We start from the raw sequence: 24,223 nt of genomic DNA on the forward strand, positions 1-24,223 counted from the left end.
ATAAAAAATAAAATGTAAACAAATAATTTTAACGATTTTTAGAACTGTTCTGTTTTGTGAGCAAAATATTGAGATGGTGTTCCATGTATACCTGTGGCTGATTCATGTTGATGTATGGCAAAAACCATCACAATTATGTAAAGTAATTATCCTCTAATGTAAATGAATTAATTGAAAAACATAATTATTTCAAGGCAATAGAATAGGTTTTCTTCCATAGATTTTAGAAGTGTTCATGAAGGTGGAATGCTAAGGTTCTAATGAATTAATGTACATGAAAGGGCTAACTCTACATATGCTATATTAACATTACAATGTTTGTAGACCTTCATTAAACATTGTCTGTATTTTCAGATGTATTTTCTACAATATTTTTCCTAGCAAATCAATCAAACAAAAATCACAATAAACTACCAAGAAATGAAGAGGGAAAGAATCTACTTACGTATCTTATTTTAAAAATGATATCCCAGTTCTATGCTCCACTGAAACAACTCTTACTGAAGCCAATAATGATCTCTATTTTCCCAAATCTCATAGTCTTCATTTTACTTGAATTTTCAGCACCATCAACACTAGAACAATTCTTAAAACACTCTTCCCTTGGCTTTTATCATGCAATACTCTCCTCCTTTACATCTATATATCTTACTATATATTTTACTTACTATGTGTGTGTATGTTAGTCACTCAGTCATGTCCAGCTCTTTGCAAGCACATGGACTGTAGCCCATGGGGGGTCCTCTGTCCATGGAATTCTCCAGGCAAGAATACTGGAGTGGGTTGCCATTTATCATACTATATATTTTACTTCTATATATCTTTCCTATCATGAACTTAATATTTACTTTGTAAGCACTTGATTTGTTTAATAAACATTAATATTTAAAAATCTTTTACCTTAAAGTCTCCCCTGTCGTTATCCCATTCTTTTTCCTTCTACCATGTCATCCATGCACATAAGTTTTCCCATGTACAGATAATTCACAAATCTATATTCAAGTCCATACTTCTGCTTTGGATCTGAATTCTCTATTTATTATTTTCACATTTGGGCTTGGATATCTCGGGGGGTGGGGGCGTGATTCAAAGTCAACACATCCAAAAGTGAACCTAAGAGTTCATTCAAAACACTGGTTCTCCATCAATGTTTCTTTTATCCATGAAAGGCATTGCCATTAATCTACTCATTCAGTCAGGACCCAGAAGTCAAATTGACACTTCTCTGTACTTCACCCCTATATTTAATCTATATGGGAGACCTGACAAATTCACTAAATATATAGATAAATCTCTAGTTACAGACACAGACATGCAGATCTTAAATCTGAAATGTTTACAGAGATGTATTCAGAAAAAAAAAATGGGGATTTAACTCTCTCAAGAACAATTGAATTATAAAGATCCAAGAGAACTAGAGTCAAGCTGCTAGGCTACTAAATGGGCTATTTAATACTGAGGTCTCTTCCAACTTTGAAATTCTTAAATAATTTACTGATTTTGGACCACAGTGCCTTCATCTGTTATTTAAAACAAAAACAAACTCTTCTTTTACACCTTTCAAGATGGCCTAGGTTTTGGTGGGTTAAAGCACTCTAAAATCTCAGTGGCAAAAAAATGATATGGTTTATTTTCAATTTCTGCTACAAGTACATCTTAAGTGGCTGAGGCTTCTATTATGCAGCATTCATATTCTAGAGACAAGCAAATGAGGCAGCCATGATTAAGTATGATGTCTGAAAGAAACTGGATCAACAATGAAAAGAAAACTGTATCAGTCAACAAATATAGTGGCCCAGAAGTAACACATATCACCCCTGTTCACAACTGATTTGCCAGAATATTCACATGTACTCCTCCCCTCATAAAACTGTATGTGCCTAGTAGGCAAAGAGCTGGAAATATTTGCTGAACAAATATTAGTATATTACTTCTAAATATATTACTCAAAATAACTGTTATTTTTAAAAAGATGTAATAAACAAAAGATGAAACATTTAATTCTTTGTATGTATTCATTATGAGCAAATCCTACTGATGCCCAAATCATTTTTTATACCTGAAATATTATACATGGGAGCCAATGATGTTTTACAACTTTAATTAAATTATAATTGTTAAAGATACTTCTATTTTTCAGCTCTTCAAATGTAAGTCTTCAGTCACTTACCAACTCATCACCCATACAGACCTGATTACTTGAGTTTTTTGGGCCCCAAAATCACTGCAGATGGTGACTGCAGCCATGAAATTAAAAGACGCTTACTCCTTGGAAGAAAAGTTATGACCAACCTAGATAGTATATTCAAAAGCAGAGACATTACTTTGCTGACTAAGGTCCGTCTAGTCAAGCCTATGGTTTTTCCTGTGGTCATGTATGGATCTGAGAGTTGGACTGTGAAGAAGGCTGAGCACCGAAGAATTGATGCTTTTGAACTGTGGTGTTGGAGAAGACTCTTGAGAGTCCCTTGGACTGCAAGGAGATCCAGCCAGTCCATTCTGAAGGAGATCAGTCCTGGGATTTCTTTGGAAGGAAGGACGCTGAAGCTGAAGCTCCAGAACTTTGGCCACCTCATGCAAAGAGTTGACTCATTGGAAGAGACTCTGATGCTGGGAGGGATTGGGGGCAGGAGGAGAAGGGAACGACCGAGGATGAGATGGCTGGATGGCATCACGGACTCGATGGACGTGAGTGAGTGAACTCTGGGAGTTGGTGATGGACAGGGAGGCCTGGCATGCTGGGATTCATGGGGTCGCAAAGAGTCGGCCTCGACTGAGCGACTGAACTGAACTAAACTGAACTGTCCTTAAGGAGATTTCATGAAAAGTAGAGCTTATCTAAAGAGAAAAACATCTCCCTAACTGGACATTACATACTTCTATATATAAAATGCATAACCAACAAGGACCTACTGTATAGCTCATGGGACTCTATTCAATATTACATGGCAGCCTGGATGAGAGGGGAGTTTAGAGGCAAAAGGCTACATATACGTGTAGGGCACAGTCCCTTTGATATTCACCTGAAACTGTCATAACTTTGTGTGTTAATTGACCATTTCCCATTACAAAAAGTTTTTTTTTTTTTTTTAATTTTAAAAAAAGAGAAACATCTTCCTTAGGCTTTGATCATTATCTCTCCTTCAGAACAGAGAACAGAGAAAGTCCTACTTCTATGGGACTAAAGTCCAAGAAATACTCTAAATCCTCACCAGTATCTGATAGAATACCTTGCTGTTAGGTGTTGAAGGACAAATAACATAAATTTTGAGATTTTCTTGGTGTTCTTCAGTTTTTAACTGTTCTGCTTTTCTTCCACTGTCTTGTTTTGTTTTTTGCAGGATTCATTTACTCTTTTTAGTAAGTGGCTAGAAGCAAAAGAATTGTATTTCCTCAACAAATTATCTCCTTAAAATTCAATGTTTGATACAGGATACAGGATGCTTGGGGCTGGTGCACGGGGATGATCCAGAGAGATGATATGGGGTGGGAGGTGGGAGGGGGATTCAGGATTGGGAGCTTGTATACACCCATGTTGGATTCATGTCTATGTATGGCAAAACCAATACAGTATTATAAAGTAAAATAAAGTACAAAAAATAAAATAAAATAAATAAAATAAAAAAGTAAAGTCTTTAGTGAATGGTTCTTAGTATTAAAAAAAAAAAACAAGTTTGAAGGAAGAAATAATGCACAGAATTTCAAAAGTACTTAAACTTTAGTCAAATTCCCATCTCCTTTTCAGGATAACAAGAAGCAAATTAGTCAATATACGCTGCCTCTGGCAAGCTCTTTTTAAGTGAGACTATGGTTACAATCATCTGTAACTTGGTTTCCAGACTGTGTCAGAAAAAAATGTCCTTTCCATTCAGTATGAAGGACCCTTCTTTCCCAGCTATGTGAGTTTCCTGACAAGAAGATTTTTAATGCTCTCTTTCAGTGGAACATTGAGTAACTGCAATTCCATGATCAGAGAACAGTATGCCTGATTGGCCAAGACTATTGGAACGTTAGCTAAATTCTTCATCAAGGAAAAAGAGGCATTTAGAGTCTTTCCCCACAGCTATAGCTAAACCATATAATATGACTTGCAAGTGTAGATGACATCCCATTATAATATTTCTGGGTTATAAGTACTATTAAAAAAAATATCATGCAACCTAGAGTGGTGAGATGAGGTGGGAGGTGGAAGGGAGGTTCAAGAGGGAAGGAGCATATGTAAACTTATGGCTGATTCATGTTGATATATAGCAGAAACCAATACCATATTATAAAGCAATTATCTTCCAATTAGAAATAAATTTAAAAAAATTGTTATGAGCACCCTCCTGTCAATCTGTAAATGTAACTTTCATAGAAATTCTTTTTAATGGAAGATATTAATTATAATCAAAGTACAAAATAATAGCTGTCCACTTTTGTGAATTATTTAGCCTTATAAAAAGCATTCATTTCCAAAAGCCTCTTAACTATCACTGGGGTCATCAGAAGCTTTTATAAAATAAACTTGGATGTACTTCCTTTTGAGCAGCACATTCTCATGGCATGTTATACACTAAATTTCGACTGATCATCCTAACAGAACAGGGAATATTTCCTCCAGGGAATATTCCAGAATAAAATATTATGGAAAATAAAATGTAGCCAGAAGCAATGAGTTAACAGCCGAAACACAAGTATGCATTTCCTCACCAATGATTAATCCCTAACTGGTGTATATATAAATTTTATATAAGTGTTTGGGGTTTTTCTCTCTTCCTGTTTTTCATGGGTTTGTAAAGAAATAGCTTGGAAATTAGTTGACAAAGGGATTTGGCTCCAGAATAGTGATAGCGAGCAGAGAAAAACATCAAGAAAGGTTTCTCTGTTGTATGCTAGTAACAACTAATGAATGCATATTTGCTATTTGTCTTTCATGGAAAGCTGTAATAGTTATTTTATTTTTGTAAATAATTAAGATAGTTTTTATTCAAACTATTTTCACCTCTCATTCTGATAAAATGTTAAAAAGCAGAGTGGGGAAAATCATATATTTGAAAGCCCATGTTTCTGGTTGTGTTTGTAAAGTACATGGCTCTGCAAACTGTACTGGCTCAGTTTCTGGAATAGCCTTGTTATAATTCACTGTTATTATCTGTCTAATCAAAGGGTAAAGACAGTGATTTCTGCACTTAGGCAAAACTCTCCTTAGGCCCATGGTTTCTGTTTCCATTTGCGGTGGGTTAGTATACTGCCCTGGTTTCTGATTTCTTTGTTTAACAATCTCAAGCTGAAACTCATCTTTTCAGGGCCTCTGTCAGCACTATGTAAGCCTACTATGCCATATAAATGGTACTCAGGGGTCTTCCATGAAAAACTTTCCTATGTAGTAAGTTCTATCACCAATCCAAACTCAGAGACCTCTCTTAGATGCTGACCCCACAGCCAGCCACTGAATGAGCCTTGCAGGTGCTGTGTGTGATGTAAAAACAGATTGCTATTTATTATTTTCTTATGAAAACATTACCAGCTATACCATATGAAAATGCTTATAAAAATCAAATTGCAAAGCTGAATTGAAATAAGAAATGTCACCAAGTCTTCAAGGAGAATTATTACCATGGAGAGGGTTCTTTTACATGTTTCCTTATATTTGGGGGATTGCTTAGAATGAGGTCATTATTGCTAATGTTCTCTACTGACATAACTATCATTTAATAACAATGATAGAGATGGTAGAATTTAAAACACCATTTCTAATATGGGACTCTGTATTCAAGGAACTTGAGAATATTGGAGACTGAAATGATAAGAGAGAATGAAAAGAGACGTTATTAGCAAAGAAATATTAATTATTTGGGGTTACATACTGCCCCTCCTATGGTTAGATGTTGAGTTCAATCATGCCTATAAAAATGTTATCTAATGGTGAGCAACTGTTTTCCACTTGCACTGTAATGACTCTTTTTTAAAAAAGCAGGTTTATTACCTGAGTTATCTCAATAATTGCCGGAACACTGTAATTTGTCTGTGGCACACAAGTCAAAGCAAGGAAATAAAGCTAAAGTGACTATTAGGCTGAGGTACAGCAACCTTCTGTAAGCACTGAGGCTTTGTGCCTTTGCCAATAATGGAAAGTAAGGACTAGAGTTTTTTAAAAATTGGAATATAGTTGTTTCACAATGTTAGTTTCTGCTGTATAGTGAAGTGAATCAGCTATGTGCATACAAATATCCCCTCTTTTTTTAAATTTACTTCCCATTTAGATCACCAAAGGACGTTGAGTAGAGTTCTCTGTGCTATACAGCAGGTTCTCATTAGCTATCTCTTTTATGCCTAGTACTGTATATATGTGTAAGGACTAAGGATTTTCATGAAGAGGATTCAACCCTCTCTTTTGAGATGACTAAGCATAATTGTGTCCAAAGGCAGGAAGATGAGCAAAGGACTTTGCCTTTGCTTCTAGCTTCATTCTTTCATTTAATCACGTACTCATTTAACATTTCCTGTTCTGTACATCAAGCTTTGTTCAAGGCACTAGTGATATGTATAAAAAGATACAGATCCTGTCTCCAAGGTGATCCCAGGGATTTGGGTGAGGGATGTAATGCCAGTAGATGGAGGGGCTTACTCAGAACCATGGGACATTTTGAGCAAACATAATTATTATGCAACATAATTATAATCAAAGATTTAGTATGCTGCTGTGCCTAAGTCGCTTCAGTCATGTCTGACTCTGTGTGACCCCAAAGACAGCAGCCCACCAGGCTCCCCCGTCCGTGGGATTCTCCAAGCAAGAACACGGGAGTGGGTTGCCATTTCCTTCTCCAATGCATGAAAGTGAAAAGTGAAAGTGAAGTCGCTCAGTCGTATCCTACTCTTTGCAACCTCATGGACGGCAGCCCACCAGGCTCCTCTGTCCATGGGATTCTCCAGGCAAGAGTACTGGAGTGGGGTGCCATTGCCTTCTGCGAAAGATTTAGTATAACAGGGCATATTTTGGACAAGTGAACACCAGGGATTGTTTGGTTTATTCCCTTGCTTCGCTCTGACCTCTACCCCTTCCGTATGGCTTCTCTGTGGCTCAGATGGTAAAGGTACATAAATTACCATAAAGAATCTGCCTGCAATGCAGGAGACCAAGCTTCAGGAAGATCCCCTAGAAAAGATCCCTTTTGGTTAATCACTCTAGTATTCTGTCCTAGAGAATTCCATGGACAGAGAAGCCTGGTGGGCTACAGTCCTTGGGGTCACAAAGAGTCGGACATGAATGAGTGACTAACAGTTTCACCCTACCCCTTCTGAGTGTAAGTAACAGTACAGAAATAATTTAGAGGTTGAAAGAGTAAATAGTTAAAGAGTGGCTTTTAGAAATCTCAAAAACACAATCCTTTTATAAGTGAAAAGATATTTGAACCACAGCCATCTGAGGAAATTTGGATTTTTTTTGTTCTTCTTTTTCAGAAGCCACATTCCCAGACTAAAGTTAGTTTATTTGATCTGTAGGAAAAATAATAACAAGCCCTTTGAAGTTAACATTTCCTACTCTTTTACTAGGAATTAAATTTTAATGAATTATTTTATTTTTAAAACTACATTATAAATGCTGATTTTATAAAATGTTATTAGGTTGGACAGGACAGGGAAGAAGGCCATAAGAGTGTGGCTAATTTTGGTGACAATTTTCAATTGATATATCATAATCAACATAGTCAAAACTTATAATTTTCTAACTAAAGATTACACATTTGAATATAATTTTTTTTCTACTCAACAAATATTTAGTGAATATCTACTATGTGCCAGCAGTGATATAAATGCTGACAATAAAAAGTAAGAGAAACAAGAAATAAAACCCCTAGTTTTATGAGGTGCACGTTTTAAAGGGGGACACACAAAGTGCAAATGGATAAGTAATGGATAAAATATCTCATATTTGACTTTTATTGTCATAAAGAGTGAGTGACCATTACAAAACTGAGATAGTCTCATAGATTCCTGGGGGTGCAGCAAGAAAATCTTGCTGTTAAAAACAGTTAACTAGCCTTTGTTGAGTTCATTGAGTTATTTTTATACATTGTAAACTAAGGTTTAAGTAGAAAATCATAGAATGCTTCCTCCTACATGCACTTTAGACTCCAGTAGCCTTCAGACTAATAACTGTGCATTATAGTTGATGGAGCCGCAAGACACAGATGTAGAGTGATTAGGGAAGGACAAAGACAAGAGAAGAGATAAAAGCAGGAATACTAGAGGAACTTGAAACTGTTGGCATCTATGCTAAAATTCCTCTCTAGATTAGCATAAATGCTCACCCCAAAGATCATCCTATACATCATGTTTGGCTGTCAACAAAAAAATTAAAAGGCACATCAAAGGCAAGAAAAACACACTCTAAACACAAGTGCCAGATAGGATGCAAATGTAAAAAATAATAGGTAAGGAATCTGAAATAATCATACTTTTTATGTTAACTACTTTAATAAACAAATTGCATAGCATACAAAATCAAATGAGTAATATACACAAACAGAAAGTCCAAGAACTCAATAATAAAGCACAAAAAAAGCTGCTAGGGGAAAAAAATAGCAAAATTGAAGAATGACTACAATGGACTCGTCAGTAGATTCAGCATGGACAAGCAAAGAATTTCTGAGTTTGAAAACAATTGAAGAGAAACTTCACAGTCTGAAATTCATGAAACAAAAAATAAACAAGGGGAATATAATATCAAAGAACCATGAAACAATTTCGGTAGGTAAAACATACATGTAATGGTAATTCCAGAAGAAGAAAGAGAGAAGAGAACAGAATAAATATCTGAAGTAATAATGGCAATGTAGTATCCTAGATGGGATCCTGGAACAGGAAAAGAAAGATAGGTAGAACTGTGAAAATCTGAATAAAATACAGTCTTTGGTGCATAGTATTTATCAACATCGGTTCATTCATTGTGATAAAAATACCATATTAATGCAAGATGTTAATAAATGGGGAAACTGGATATAGAGTATACAGGGGCTATATTAGTCATTGAGTAACATTAGTTTTCCAGAGAAACAAAATACACACACACATAGTGAGGAAATCACTCACTTGATTATATAGATTGAGAAGTCCCACTATCTGCCCTCTATAAGCTAGAGACTCAGGAAACCCAGTGGTTACTTCAGTCTGAGTCTAAGGACTTGAGAATTGGGGGTAGAGGGTGGGGTGGAGGATGATGTAAATTCCAGACCATGGGAGGGCAGGATATAAAATATCTCAGTTCTAGCAGAGAAAGTTGGTGGCGGGGGTGGGGTGGGGGTGGGGGAGTGGGGTGGGGGTGGGGGAGTGGGGTGGGGGTGGGGAAGTGATGAAATCCACATCTCTCTGCCTTTAGTTCTAGTCAAGGCCTTCAAATAATTGGATGTGCTCACCACATTGGGCAGAGTAATCTACTAAGTCCACTGATTTAAATGCTGATCAGTCCAGACACAGAGAGGAGGAGAGCACAGGAAAACTACTAATAGTCCCAGAAAGAATGAGGCAGCTGGGCCAAAGTGGAAACGACTCTCAGTAGTGGAGATCTGGTGGTGAAAGTAAAATTCAATGTGGCAAAGAAGAGTACTGCATAGAAATCTGAAATGTTATGTCCATGAATCAAGATAAATTGGATGTGGTCAAGCAAGGGATGCTAAGAATAAACATCAACATCTTAGGTTTCAGGAACTAAAATGGACAGGAATGGGCAATTTAATTCAGATGACCATTATATTAATTACCATGGGCAAGAATCCCATAGAAGAAATGGAGTAGCCCTTGTAGTCAACAAAAGAGCCCAAATTGCAGTAGTTGGGTGCAACATCAGAAATGACAGAATGATCTCGGTTCATTTCCAAGGCAAGCCATTCAACATCACAGTAATTCAAGTCTATGCCCCTACCACTGATGCTGAAGAAGCTGACCAGTTCTATGAAGACCTAGAAGACTTCCTAGAACTAACACCCCCAAAAGATGCTCTATTTATCATTTGGGATTGGAATGCAAAAGTAGGAAGTCAAGAGATATCTGGAGTAAGAGGCAAGTTTGGCCTTGGAGAACAAAATGAAGTGGAGTAAAGGCTAACTGAATTTCTGCCAAGAGAATGCACTAATCATAGCAAATACCCTTTTTCAATGACACAAGAAACAGCTTTACACATGGAAATCAACAAATGGTCAATACTGAAATTAAACTGAGGGTTTTGCATTCGATATGTCAGCAAATCTGGAAGACCCAGCAGTGGTCACAGGACTGGAAAAGGTCAACCCTCATCCCAATTCCCAAGAAGAGCAGCACTAAAGAATGTGCTAACCATTGTACAATTGCACTCATCTCCCATGCTAGTAAGGTCATGTTTAAAATCTTGCATGCTAGGCTTCAGCATTATGTGAACCAAGAAATTTCAGATGTCCCAGCTGGGTTTACAAAAGGAAGAGGAAGCAGAGATCAAATCACCAACATTCGCTGGATCATAGAGAAAGCAAGGGAATTCCAGAAAAACATCTACCTCTGTTTCATTGACTACACTAAAGCCTTTGACTGTGTGGATCATAATAAACTGTGGAAAGTTCTTAAAGAGATGGGAATACCAGACCATCTTACCTGTCTCTTGAGAAACGTATGCAGGTCAAGAAGCAACAGTTAGAACCCTATATAGAACAACTGATTGGTTCAAGATTGAGGAAGGAGTAAGGCAGGGTTGTCTGCTGTTACCCTGTTTATTTAATCTATACCCTGAGCAAATCATGAGAAATGTGGGGCTGGATGAGTTACAATTTGAAATTAAGATAGGTGGGAGAAACATCAACAACCTCAGATATGCAGATAATACCACTGTAAAGGCAGAAAGCGAAGAGGAACTAAATAGCTTCTTGAGGAGGGTGAAGGAGGAGAGTGAAAGAGCCAGCTTAAAACTAAATATTAAGAAAACTAAGATTGTGCCATCTGGCCCTATTACTTCATGGCAAATAGAAGGGGAAAAGGTGGAAATAGTGACAGATTTCCTTTTCTTTGGCTCTAAATCACTGTGGATGGTGACTGCAGCCATGAAATCAGAAGACATATGCTTCTTGGTAAGAAATCTATGACATACCTAGACAGTATGTTGAAAAGCAGAGATATTACTCTGCTAATAAAGGTCAGTATAGTCAAGGCTATGGTTTTCCCAGTGGTCATACACAGTTGTGAGAGCTGGACCATAAAGAAGGTGGAGTGCCAAAGAACTGATGCCTTCAAACTGTGATGCTGGACAAGACTTCTGAGAGACCCTTGGAAAGCAAGGAGATCAAACAATTCAACCATAAGGGAAATCAACCCTGAATACTCATTGAAAGGACTAATGCTGAAGCTGAAACTCCAGTACTTTGGTCATCTGATGTGAATAGTTGACTCAGTGGAAAAGTCCCTGATGCTGGGAATGATTGAGGGCAGAAAGAGAAGAGGGATGGCTGGATGGCATCACCAAAGCAATGGACATGCTTGAACAAAGTTTGGGTGCTGGTGAGGAACAGGGAGGCCTGGTGTGCTGTAATCCATGGAGTCACAAAGAATTGGACATGACTGGGTGACTGAACACCACCACCACCACCACCCACGTTGGGCAGGGTAATCTACAGAGCCCAACGATTTAAAAGCTAATCTCTCCAGACACCATCACAGACACACCCAGAAATAATGTTCAATCCAGGCAACCCCTAGCCAGTCAACTTGACAGATAAAATTAACCATCACAGAAATTCTCAGCAATATCTTTGCAATGTTCAATAACTTTTAATTTTAGAATAGTTTTATGTTTTTTTAAAAAAAGAATTCAGAAATATATTAGCCAATGAAAACTTATGAATTTCAATTTGATTTTGATAACTGAAAAACTATGACATTTATGAGGTAATTAGAACTGTCAACACTGATTGGCTATTTAATAACATTAAGTACTATCTGTAAGTTTTTGGATAGTATTTTATTTTCTTAAAAAAAAGAATACTTTTGCAATAGCAATGCAACCTGAAATATTCAAGGGTGCTCAATGTAATATCAGGGATTAGCTGTGGATTAAGAGTGGATTGGGGGGAGTGGGTAAATTTATGGATGGAGCCAGACTTGCAAGAGTTAAAGGTTGTTTCCAACGGGTTATGGGTGCATGGGTCACAGCCTGCTGTTCTGTACTGTTCCATTTTGTATATGGTAGACATCTATCTAACAAAAGGTTTTTTAAAAAAGTCTCATAAGGAAACATGCACAGCTTCTTAACCACTATAATGAGGGCCTAAGAGTAAACAAAAGTTTAAAAAGACTAAACTTCTCTCAAGATTAATAAAGAGCAATTTAGTATAAACACTTAAAATTATACAAACTCAGATTCTTTAAATACAATAATTTCATTATCCTTGACAACAACAACAAAATACCCTTCATTAGCAGACCATCTGGAGGCTCATCTTGCCACCATACCTTTCATTCCTATCTGTACAGATACCAAGATAGAGAATAGCAATCCGTACAGATGAAAAAGCTGGCCCTGCGCTGAGCTAATACTGAATTAGACTAGAATATGGCAAGCAACAGGGAGATAAACAGCTGGACTGCCAAGTGAAACATCACATATGAGTAAGGCTGCATATGAGTAAGGCCAACCATGGCTGGGTACAGACTTTCTACCTCCTCAAAAGCATGGTAAATAATTAGTAATGGGTGTGTGCGTGTGCCTTTTAAAGAACATGACTTGTACAGATAAGATGAAAGCCTAAATTAGTACAAAAAATAAATTTTTTATCATATCTGTTTTCCTAACTAGCAAAGCCAGTCTTTAGAGAAATATATTATACTTCTTAATGTGTCTATGAAACTACAGATGAATGGACTATACACAAATACAGTTATTTTACATTAAAAATGAAGAATAAGACATATTAAATGTAAACCTCATGTTGAAATGAATGCAATGAAAATTTGGGAGAAAAATATAGAGCTTTTATGAAACAGTACAGAGGGCTCTCAGGTGTAACTGAAACTCAACTGTATAATAAAAGAGGTTTAAAACTATTCTGGCTTAAGGCTTTTTACACATCATTAATATCTACCACTTCAAGTCACTTCAAATTAGGCATCCCAGCAGTTAAATTCATAGTTTCCTTGCTTCATGAAAAGAATAAAAAATGTGAGACCAAAAAAAAAAAAAAAAAAGATTAAAAATACAGCATTTCAGTACTGAAATACAGGAATCTGGAACAAGAAATCTAACAGATCATAGAAAGATATAGAAAGAACTAGGCATCCTGGGCACAGAAGACTTTCTCTGTCCCCTGATTCTCTTTGTAGGAAACAGACCTCAGCCTCCAAGACCTTCTCTGAGTTCCAAAGAAAGTAAGATATTGCTAAGTCGTGTCCGACTCTTGTGATCCCATGGACTATTGCCGGCAAGGCTCCTCTGTCCATGGGATTCTTCAGGCAAGAATACTGGAATGGGTTGTCATTTCCTTCTCCAGGGGACCTTCCCTCCCCAAGAACTGAACCCAGGTCTCCAGCAGTGAGGATAGATGCTTTACCAACTGAGCTTTAAAACTGTTGCTCTTCAGGGAAGGGAGAGGATGCAGAGGAAAGGTTGCAGCAGTCAAGAAACAATAGTGCAGCCTTGGGACAGGATTCTGGTTCCCCTTCAAGGGATGCACAGAACAGTATCTTTGAGCTCTTCTGCAGAGCTAAAGTGTCCAACAAATGGAAGTTGTTAACTACTTGATGAAGCATTCTTCATTCCAGAAAGAAGGCCACAGTTTGATAATCTCAGAATCTCCTTAGGAGATCACCTGAGGCCAGATTAAGGCAACACAGGCCCTTTAGTTCTTGACCTGCAGGTCAAGGAGCAACAGTTAGAACTGGAAATAGAACAACAGACTGGTTCCAAATTGGGAAAAGAATATGTTAATGCTGTATATTATCACCTCACTTATATAATTTATATGCAGGGTACATCATGTGAAATGCCTGGCTGGATGAAGCATAAACTGGAATCAAGATTGCAGGGAGAAATATCAATAACCTCAGATATGCAAATGACATCACTCTTACGGCAGAAAATGAAGAACTAAAGAGTCTCTTGATGAAGGTGAAAGAGGAGAGTGAAAAAGCTGACTTAAAACAGCATTCAAGAAACAAAGATTATGGCATTGGGCCCCATCACTTCAAGGCAAATAGACGGGAAAACAGTGGAAACAGTGAGAGACTATTTTCATGGGCTCCAAAATCACTGCAGATGATGACTGACGCCATGAATTCAATCCTGAATATTCATTGGAAGGACTGATGCTGAAGCTTCAATATTTTGGCCACCTGATGGTGTAAAGACAATTCATTAGGAAAGACCCTAATGGTGGGGAAGATTGAAGGTAGGAGAGGAGGGATGACAGAGGATGAGATGGTTGGATGGCATCACTGACTCAATGGACATGAGATTGAGCAAGCTCCAGGAGATGGTGAAGGACAGGGAAACCTGGCATTCTGCAGAGCATGGGGTTGCAAAAAGTCGGATAGGACTGAGTGACTGAACAACAACAAGCCCCTTTATACACCCTGATCCTTATCAGCAACTGCACCCTTAAACCACCCCTATAAAAATCCTCACCTGGGACTTCCTTAATGGTCCAGTAGTTAAGATTTAGCACTTCTGCAGGAGGAAACAGAACAGGCTCTGTCTTGAAAGCCTGACTGCATCCTGGGTGGGACTGTGGACTTTGAGCTATATGCCCAGTATCTATGGAAACAACATACTAACTGGAAAACCAGACCCCCATCACCTAAAAGAATACCTTAATTATCTGTGTAACTGAATAGAATCATACATTCTATTATGCTTATTGGGGTATGACCACAGGCCTATTGATAATTGTCCACTGTTAACTACCTAGGCTTAAGGCATATGATCACAGGTTAACTTTGATTGTATCTTTCTCTTTCCTTTGTTCAGACTAGTTTCAGGGAACCTTATACACTTAAGGTATATAAAGTTTTCACAAAAACTGGTTGGGGTCCTTGGCTAAGAGGAGACTTTGCCTTCGGCCCACCGGTGTAATAAACTACATTCTACTATCTGCATTGTCTTTCTGAGTGAGTTTGTTTTCCGAAATATGTAGCTATAACACTTCCAACATGAGGGACATGGCTTAGATCCCTGGTCAAGAAGCTAAGATTTTGCATGCCATGTGACCTGGCTTATAAATAAATAAAATGTTTTAAAAATGAACATCTCACAAAAATATCCACCCAGGTAGGGACACACAATTTTTCAGGGCATAGGCCCACTGTTTCCCCTTTGCCTGGCAAAGCAATAAAGCTATTCATTTCTACTTCACTCCAGGGGATCTCACCAACCCAGGGATCTAACCCTCCTCTCTTGGGTCTCCTGCATTGGTAGGCATTTTCTTTACCACTGCGCCACCTGGAAAGCTCTTTGACATCAACACTGAATTGAAATTCTGTGGCCCTACAGATGTCATCTCACTTCTATAATTTTCAGCTTTGTGACGATTAGTAATGGTTGAAGATATATAAAATTATAAGCAATGTTGAACAAAGAGGATGAGCTTCTATATGGTGCTGACAAGACTCATAGGAGATGAGCCATCACTAGCTGACTCTGAGTGAGAGCTGTTGACTAAAAAGGATACACGATGTCAGAAGTGCAAATTAAGTTTTACTGGGGGCAAAATGAGGGCTTCAGGCTGGAAGATAGCATCTCAGAGAGCTCTGAGGTGGTGGGGGAAGGTCAATACATATGATGTTAGTGAAGGGATGTTCAATGCAGTCAAGTGCTTATTTTACAAAAGGTTTTCTGCTAGTCATCAGGAGCTGACATCGTCATGAATGGATTTAGTGCTTTCCTAGATATAAGGAGATGCAAGGATTGGGACCATGAAATCAGTTCATGAAAATATGTAAGTATTAATTTCTAAAGTCCTGTTCCACCAATTTCCCTGGAGCACAAAGTGCTTCATTCTCCACCCAGAACTCCCTTCAGGGCATGTGGAAGATCAACAACTGTGGCAGCACAGGACTCAGCCTCTGCAGAGGCAGATGGCAAACGCCCTTCAGTCCAGTTCAGTTCAGTCGCTCAGTCATGTCCGACTCTCTGCGACCCCATGAATCACAGCACGCCAGGCCTCCCTGTCCATCACCAACTCCCAGAGTTCACCCAGACTCACGTCCATCAAGTCAGTGATGCCATCCAGCCATCCCATCCTCGTTCGTCCCCTTCTCTTCCTGCCCCCAATCCCTCCCAGCATCAGAGTCTTTTCCAATGAGTCAACTCTTTGCATGAGGTGGCCAAAGTACTGGAATTTCAGCTTCAGCATCATTCCCTCAAAAGAAAACCCAGGGCTGATCTCCTTCAGAATGGACTGGTTGGATCTCCTTGCAGTCCAAGGGCCTCTCAAGAGTCTTCTCCAACACCACAGTTCAAAAGCATCAATTCTTCGGCACTCAGCTTTCTTCACAGTCCAACTCTCACATCCATACATGACTGCTGGAAAAACCATAGCCTTGACTAGACGGACCTTAGTCGGCAAAGTAATGTCTCTGCTTTTGAAATACTATCTAGGTTGGTCATAACTTTCCTTTCAAGGAGTAAGTGTCTTTTAACTTCATGGCTTGGAAAGCGCTAATTTGTAGTTGACAGCCTTTTGAAAAGAAGGCATCTCCATGTTGAAAAGGAAATGGGAAACTCATAATAATTCATTCTACTGAGATTTTGGGAGATAGTTTGTAATTTGAATTCATAGGTGACATATATGTGCGACAAAATTATTATTTTACGGCAAGAAAAATTTAAACACAAAAATTTTTCTTTGTCCTTTGACTTCCTCTCTCCCTTCAGTGTGTACTGTGTATCTATATGATGCGTGGATCAAACCTCCCCCAATAGAGGAATACCTGCTCAACCACAAAGAGCAACATTTTTCCAGAATCTACAAAACAAAGTGAAAAACTAACCTTCCTTGTTGATCTTGTAAGGGTTCACATAATCCACAAGGACGATGCCTAGATCTGGATTATGTAAACTGTTAATAAAATATATCCTTTAATGTACAGCTTTCTATCTTAAAAAACTTACATAACTGTGCCTTGATTTTCAACTGGCACAACAGTGCCCAGGGCATTCTGAGATGTTCTTCTCAGGTTCTAATTCTCATATTTGGCTTGTATAAATATTTACAATTTTTTTTCTTAGATTGACTGATTAAGTTTTGTTGATGATGCATGTTATATTTTGGTCTGCGTTAGCATATGTCCACACAGATTTCTATGCAATGGGCTATTATTTATGAGTATGGAGTAAAGTTAAGCATAAGTCCTGATAACCAAAACTGTTTTCCAGCATGAATTTATCCTCTCAAAAAATGTATAGTTATATGACCCAGATTATGGCAATGGGCATAGGTCATTTTGATCTGTGAAGCTTAAGGAAACAGAGACATTTTCAAAAATATTTGGGAATCAAGGAAATAACCACAAACATTATTGTGGTATAAATCATGGAAATTTTTGTTTATACCATCAGAAAGATATAGGGAAGTTTATTTGTGAACACCTGGAAGACAACCAAGAAAAATGGAAAAAGAAAATGAAGACATGAAATTATTTCTTCAATGTAGATTTTGTTGCCGAGAGTTTCAATTAAGAAAGAAAATGCAATAGATGGATTTAGTGACTGTTAAAGTTTTTAATACATGGCCTCAAGGCATCTTACTGAATATTTAACTAAATTGGCTTGAAAATGAACACTATCACCTCATAGAACCTGGAAGCTTGGCTGAGAGAAGATAAACTACAAATGCTGATCAAACCAAGGTAAATGAAGTGACTAAAACTGTAGACACTTAAGTCAATATTTGGTTTATTTTCCCTGCAAATATTTTCTCTAACAAATGTAGTGATGGTATGTTCACATGGGTGATATTCCCTGCTCCTTTAAAATAAATGTCTTACAACAAGAAGAGATGATACACAGACTACAGTAGATGCAATCACAGTTTCCTTTTGTTATAGCGAGGAGGAAGTTCATACCAAGTAAGCAAAGAGCATGTATAGACAAGAACAGGAAGGAAAACACATCCCCAAAATGGCATATACAGTTTATCAGGATAAATATAGAAATGTGTCAAGAAGAGCCAGGAGTGGAATTGGCAGCCGCTCTCTTCTCTGCAGACGTGGTCAAATCAAACCTATTTCTAAATTCAGAAGTGTAACTGAGCAGGACCCTTCCTGGGACAGCCTCTTGCCCCACATCCTCTGCTTTAGTCCTTTCTGAAATACCTAGACAGCAGATGATGCACATTTCCTGAGTTGCTTTATAGATGCTAAAATCCCCATAAGGGGACCCTAAGGGCTTGATGACCTTGAGTTCAAATCCCTAGGTCTACTAGAACCTAAGGATTAACGATGTTAACTCTGTGACATGGTCCTGTTACCTAAACACCAACCAATCAGAGGACTATTCATGAGCTGATCACAAACCCTGAAATTCCCCTTCCTCACCTTGACTTTAAAAATGCTTTCCTGAAACCCATTGGGTGGGGGTGAGGGGGGCATTGGGCTTTTTGAGCACTAGCTGTCCCAGACAACTTATATGCCTTATAATAAATACTGCATTTCCTTGACTGCAACCCAGTGCCAGCAGATTGACTTTATTGGGCATGGGTGAGTAGACTTGAGTTTGATTTGGTAACAAAATTAGCTGCATTCAAGTGTATTTAAAATGGCTTAAGTGGCCAAAAATCACAGTTGCTTAAACCACCAGGGTTTGGTCCAGGGAAAAAAATCTGTGAATAATGTAATCATAGAGGAAATAAAAATGTATTTTAAAGGAGGAGGGAGAAAGTGACATCAGCACAGCTGAAAGAGAAGCATTTTCTGGTTGAAGTATAGAGTTCTATCCCATGTACATACATGATGCATAGCTCCAAACCCTATATTCTTCTTGCGGCCAAGCCGCCTAGAGTAAGGAAAGATTTACCTCCACTGAGAGTACTTTGCTGGGGATGGTATCAAAGAGAATGCTGCAAAGTAAGCTGAAGAAGAGATAAAATTTTTATTGCCATTTAAGAAAGTTTAGTAGATATATACTGCCCTTTCTCTAATAAGGGTAAAAGGAAATTACGGTCCAGAGTTGAGCTCCCTTAAAAGAATTTTTGACACAACTTGTTTTTCAATATTATGAAAACAAATGAGGAAATACTAAAAGAGCTATGTGAAGTAACTCTCTAATATTTCTAATCCTAAAAGTTAGGTTAAAAATAATAATTTCATAATCTAACCCCAGTTTTCCCCACCTGCCTTTAAGATAAAGGTTATAAACTGGCAGCTCATGAATAGTCTAGCCCACCCAATATGCCACCAAAGTTTTTTCAAAATAATACATTTTATATCAACATTTAAAATTGGATTAAAAATCTGTTTTTAATCTTTTATTTGGAATTTTTAAAAAAGACTAGGAATCCTAGGACACATCAGCTGAAGTTGTTATGAAAGCCAGCTTTCAATAAAGCAGGCCTCTTACCTCCCAACATTTCCCACCTGAGTCACTTTTTCCTTTTATTTCTATTTCCTGCCCTTGCAGGCATCTGAGATCTTCAGTAATGCAAACTCATGTGCTTATTGATATTTTACATTCTTAAAGGAGAAAATAATTTTTCATTTATATTTGACATATAATATTTTTTTTTTAAAGTTCTAGTTGCATACTATGAGGAAATAAACCACAATGACGACTAGCTGAAGATGTCAAGAATGCACCCATATGAGCTGGAAATTTAGGATCTAGGAAAGATGACCTAGGTTCTGCCATCTTTCCAATACTTAAAAAAGAAGAAAAACACATCACTGAATCAACAAGCCAAACACTGTACTCTTCTCAAAGTAGGGTTGGATGTCAATTTCCTTTGTAACACCTGCTACTTAACTACTCTGCTTGACCAAATTTCTGGTATTTTTTTTAACTTGTTAAATATAAGTTACTTTAAACTCTAAAAGGCCGAAACAACAAAGGGTTTTATAAGGGTAAGACTCTGGCAAGAAGCGAAATATATCTGGGGCTTCCCTGGAGGCTCAGATGGTAAAGAATCCACCTGGGTTCGATCCCTGGGTTGGGAAGATCCTCTGGAGGAGGGCGTGGCAATCCACTCTAGAATTCTTGCCTGGAAAATCCCATGGACAGAGGAGCCTGGTGGGCCACAGGCTCTTTCTATGGGGTTGCAAAGAGTCAGACACAACTCAGCGACTAAGCACTATTAAAAAATATCTAGAAAGCTGAAAAGCCAGGTGGAAAAATGACAACAGCTTGGAGAGTAAAGCAGGACTCTCAGAATCCATTTAGCCTAAACATTCCTCAGCATCTGTCCTGCAATATAACCAAACCCTGCTCAGTTAATCAGAGGTGATTAAAATTGAGTGGCCCACCTGGCTATGTCCCCTTCCTAGATCTACATCATACCGTGCCGTTCTGTACAGCAAGTCCTGATCAGTCTATCCCAGGTCTATGCCACGGTTGGGTTTGCAACTCCAAGCTGCTGGCATTCATTCTGCAAGTAACTTCTGAGACCACTCAAGAGAATGCAGTCATGAAACAGTCCATCACTGAAGTTGCCCGCGGGAAATAAAAACTTCACTGGCCTGATCCTAGGAGCTGTCCTGGCAGTTGTCCCTAAGTCAGGGTAACGGGGCAGGTGGGACAGAATCTGGAGCTAGAAGCTGCCTGGAATGCTCTGGCAAGCTCCCTTCCACTCAGTTGCCTTCGGCACCCTTCTCACTGAACGCCCAAATGTCCCTTTTAGGTGCTAACAAAGAGCAAGCTGAGCAAATACATCAGGCCGAGGGCTCTACTGGGAAAAGAGGTGCTTTCATATAGATGCAAGCCCTGGAGCTGTTGAAGTCAAGCACTAGGTACTCTCACAGCAAGTACGCTTGAGTATGTATGAGCACTGCCAAAGCTCTCAGGGCACCAGGTTATTCCACCAACTGCAGAGGATTGCTGCCTCTGCTCTGCCAGAGGGCCAGGAGTCACTGAGAGAATACCAATGATAGATAGCCCAGAACTCAGAGGTAGTTCAATAGCAGAGAGAATGAAATCACAAGTCACACAGTGCACGAACTCTTCCCTGCTCTGCTCAGTGGTAAAGAATCTGCTTGCCAATGCAGGAGACCTGGGTTTGATCCCTTGGTGGGGAAGATTCCCTGCAGAAGGAAATGGCAACCCACTCCAGTATTCTTGCCTGAAAAATCCCATGGACAGAGGAGCCTGGGAGGCTACAGTCCACAGGGTCACATAGAGTAGGACACAACTGAGCATGCACACACGCAAAATATAGTAACTATATAAGTATACAGTAATGTGAATGAATTCAGTTTGCTGTCGTTGTGATATCATCCATTTTTGTTAGAATGAGATTTTTTTTACTTTCTTTATTCTCACAACATGGGTGCACTTCTCTGGGCAAATACTGTTCTTTATCAGCCATATAGAGAAAATAAATAATACATCACAAAGAACAACTTCAAGGCAAATACCAATGTTTGCCCTTGTCTACAGAATCTTTTAGCAATTACCTCATGCTGATTAGAAACCTAAAATGTGCTATATACCTATATGATAGATAAAAAGAAATATTAGGAAAACTCAAGAGATGCTGAAGAAGGAATTCATAGGGCCTGGACTCCATCTTAGGCCTGTTCATGCTGATCATGCTCGGCCACCTTTCCAATGGACTCTGAACTCTGTGTTTAGTGCCTGTGAAAACAACAACAGAAGGTAAGAGCCCCTCCAGACAGGGGAACCTTGAAGATCGTATCTAGGTTACTCATCGCCTAAAAGAAAACATACACTAATCACCCCTTCCTCCAGACAGGCCATAAATTTTTCTGTATCTATCAGAGTGTAACCTCAGGTTTATTGATTATTGGCTAATTGTTTGACTGTTTGAGCACATGAGCACATAGCATGTGAATCATGGGGTTATTGGGATTGTGTTTTCCTTGGTTTATGTTAAGTCTCAAGGAATTTGGGGTGGTAGGTTCAGACATGTACACATGGCATGTAAAAGATTTTCACAAATGCTGGTTGGGGTCCCTTGGCTTAGAGGAGACTCTGCCTTGGGCCCGCCGGTGTAATAAACTGCACTCCACTATCTGCATTGTCCTTCTGAGTGAGTTTGTTTCGCTGAATGTGTGGCTACAACAATGCTTTATAGTAAAACCAACTTTACTCAAATTTTCCTTTAGATACTTAACTATTTGGGTAATTTTTTTTCTTACAGAATTTCTACAATTAATTTGGCCATTACTTGGTATTTATAGAGTACTTTAAAATTTCCTAGTGTTTTACAATTATTGCTAATTTTTTCTTTACAACATTCCTGAAAGGTGTAAGCAGTAAAACTTCTCACCAGGAACAGAACAGGAAATTCTAAACTGCCATTAGAAAAGATATTCTTATAAAGTGTTCTGGGTGACAAACAGAGTAAGGAAATCAGCTGCTTATGCGTTTAACCAGGTTAATTTGGAGTAAAGTCTGCCAACATTTATTTAAACTCAGCTGTTACATTAATTTTCCCTGGTTCAATTATGATGAATTATAACAAACCCTGGCAAGAAACTAGAGTTTAATACAGGGGTCCTGAGACTGAGTCCAGAGCTAGAAGGACCTATAGAGGTCATTAACTCCAGAATAGCTCTGAAAGGCAGGCCATCTCTGATAGATGGGAATTGATTTTAAAATTTTCCAAATAACACCCTTTCTTCAAACTTTTCCAATTTAATGAATTTTGGTATAGAAATATATTTTCCTATAGTCCATCCTAAAGGAAATCAGTCTTGAATATTCATTGGAAGGACTGATGGTGAAGCTGAAACTCCAATACTTTGGCCACCTGATGCAAAGAACTGACTTATTTGAAAAGATTCTCATACTGGGAAAGATTGAAGGTGGGAGGAGAAGCGGATGGCAGAGGATGAGATGTTTGGATGGCATCACCGACTCAATGGACATGAGTTTGAGTAAACTCTGGGAGTTGCTGATGGACAGGGAGGCCTGGCTGCTGCTGTCCATGAGGTCACAAAGAATCGGACATGACTGAAGGACTGAACTGAACTGATAGCCAACCATAATTCAGGCTTTAAAATAAGCCTATTTCCTCTGGTTCATATCATATAGGAAATGGAGAAATTTGGTTACAAATTTATAATAAACTTAAAAAGAAATATTAGCACATTCCACAGCTACTTACTTTGCAGTGGATATAGTTGCTGTTTATACCACATGACCTTAACTGAGCTTTTTACTTTGCACTTCCAGGCTCAGTTGGGACTGATTAAAACAGTTTCTGTATATTATACCATAGCATAGATAGTCTTTAAAAAGAGCAGCAATAGAGATTGACAAAAGTTAATTAAATGTTGAACCAAAAAAAAAGTCACAATGACACCATTACAATACAATGATTTCAGCAAGCATGAGTCTTTACACTTAATACTGAGAAGTGGATGCTTCATGTAAAAGGAAAAAAAAAAAGTAGTTTCTGCCTAGAAGAAGATTAAAATATATTATGAAAATAAAACCACATTTTAAATATTCAAACAACTGAAAACAATATAAGAAAAATGCAACCTGTGTGGTTTAGACAGAATTAAGAGAATGGCGATGTGAAGTAAGAAAGATTCTAATGAAGAGATGGGATTGAACTAAAACTTCAAAGAGGAGTCTATATAACCAGAAAAGAAGGAAAACACAATCTCAATAAAGGAAGCAACACTTATAAAACTACATAATCAGAATGGTCTATTCTTAGGTTAGTGATAGAAAATACCTACATAAAATAATTCATACAGTGCAGCAAAGATTAACTTGAATAACAAAGGAAAGATTATCATTTGATCTCATGTAAAGGACATAATTGTTCCATGTGAAAATTTTGATCTGTCTTAGAGATTAATATAAAAAGGCAAGACAATGATCAATGATGTGCAACATCAGTAATTTAATGAATAATAAAGACACAAATAGGTCCACTGAGAAACAGGGATGAGATAATATAAAGGAGATGATTTGATGGAAAAATATTTTAAGACACAAGAGAGGAAAACAAAATTATATTTTAAAAAGTCTGTTAAAGGTAAATGTTTTAATGAATAAAGAGAAATGAAGATAACTATTACCATTATCTATTACCATAATCTATTA

This window comes from Budorcas taxicolor, chromosome 7 (genome assembly GCF_023091745.1).
Source record: "Budorcas taxicolor isolate Tak-1 chromosome 7, Takin1.1, whole genome shotgun sequence".
In the NCBI taxonomy this organism is placed as follows: Eukaryota; Metazoa; Chordata; class Mammalia; order Artiodactyla; family Bovidae; genus Budorcas; species Budorcas taxicolor.